General features: G+C 41.5%; 1 non-coding gene across 1 annotated transcript; it reads left to right on the top strand.

Moving 5' to 3' along the window:
- The first annotated feature begins 1,115 nt into the window (after positions 1 to 1,115).
- On the top strand, positions 1,116 to 1,222 carry LOC127077919 (small nucleolar RNA R71). The gene has a single exon (XR_007787681.1). It is a non-coding gene; the product is annotated as a small nucleolar RNA R71 (small nucleolar RNA).
- The last annotated feature ends 283 nt before the right edge of the window (positions 1,223 to 1,505 follow it).

Below are 1,505 nucleotides of genomic sequence, written 5' to 3'. Positions count from 1 at the left end.
TTTGTGTAATAGCTTTTGTAAAAGGAATTGTGACGTTTAATTGTTTCAGTAGGTCAACAAATTTTTTAAATTGGCACGCGTCTTTGGTTTTAATTAGCCTTTGAGGATAAGGGATAGGTGGTTTGTAAGGCGGTGGAGGTACATAAGGTTCTTTTTTTTCTACGGTTTCCTTATTACACTCTTCCTTTTCCTTAGGTTTACTTTCTTCCTCAGTTAACTTTTTAGAGTTTTGGTTCTCAATCCTTGGGTCAGACGGTCCTTCTACCTCTGTACCACTTCGTAATATAATTGCATGAGCGTGGCCTTTCGGATTAGGTTGGGGTTGTCCAGGAAATGTACCAGTTGGGGCAGTAGTAGGCGCTTGTTGTTGAGCTACTTGCGAGATTTGTGTTTCCAGCATTTTGTTATGGGTAGCCAGGGCATCTACTTTACTTGCTAGTTGTTTAATCTGTTCGCTAGTGTGTACATTCTGGTTTAAGAACTCTTTATTGGTTTGCTGTTGAGAAGCTATGAAGTTCTCCATCATGATTTCCAAATTGGATTTCCTAGGAACGTTATTGTTAGGTGTATATGGGGGCGGCTTTTGATATCCAGGAGGTATAGCTGGAGCTTGACTGGGAGCTTGACCTGGTGCGTATAAAGCGTTGTTACTTTTATATGAAAAATTAGGATGGTTCTTCCAGTTTGAGTTATAGGTATGCGAGTAAGGATTTCCTTGAGCATAGTTCACCTGCTCTGTTTGAATTCCTGTTAGGAGTTGACAATCTGTAGGCGTGTGACCTTGAATTCCACAGACTTCGCAATTTTAAGTTACGGCAACCACGGTGGCTGGAGGTGATACATTTAAACTTTCAATTTTCTAGGCAAGAGCATCCACTTTTGCATTAACGTGATCAAGGCTACTTATCTCGTACATGCCACCTTTCGTTTGAGGTTTTTCTACCATTGTTCGGTCGCTTCCCCACTGATAATGATTTTGGGCCATGCTCTCGATAAGTTGATAAGCGTCGGTGTAAGGTTTATCCATAAGCGCACAACCGGCGGCGGCGTCTATTGTTAACCTTGTGTTGTACAAGAGACCATTGTAGAAGGTGTGAATTACTAACCAGTCCTCTAAACCATGGTGTGGGCAAAGTCTCATCATGTCCTTGTATCTTTCCCATGCTTCGAAAAGAGACTCGTTATCTTTTTGCTTAAATCCATTTATCTGGGCTCTCAACATAGTTGTTTTGCTTGGAGGAAAATATCGGGCAAGAAAGACTTTCTTCAACTCATTCCATGTCGTGACTGAGTTGGAAGGAAGAGACTGAAGCCATCTTCTAGCTTTATCTCTTAACGAGAAAGGAAAGAGACGAAGTCGAATTGCCTCTGAAGTGACAGCATTAGCTTTAACAGTGTCAGCGTATTGGACAAATACGGATAAATGAAGGTTTGGATCCTCGGTAGGATTTCCAGAAAATTGATTCTGTTGCACTGCCTGCAACAGCGAAGGTTTAAGTTCAAAG

Source organism: Lathyrus oleraceus, chromosome 4 (genome assembly GCF_024323335.1).
Source record: "Lathyrus oleraceus cultivar Zhongwan6 chromosome 4, CAAS_Psat_ZW6_1.0, whole genome shotgun sequence".
Lineage (NCBI taxonomy): Eukaryota > Viridiplantae > Streptophyta > Magnoliopsida > Fabales > Fabaceae > Lathyrus > Lathyrus oleraceus.
Note: the sequence above shows the minus strand (reverse complement) of the source record. Positions and strands in the feature narration are given on the sequence as shown.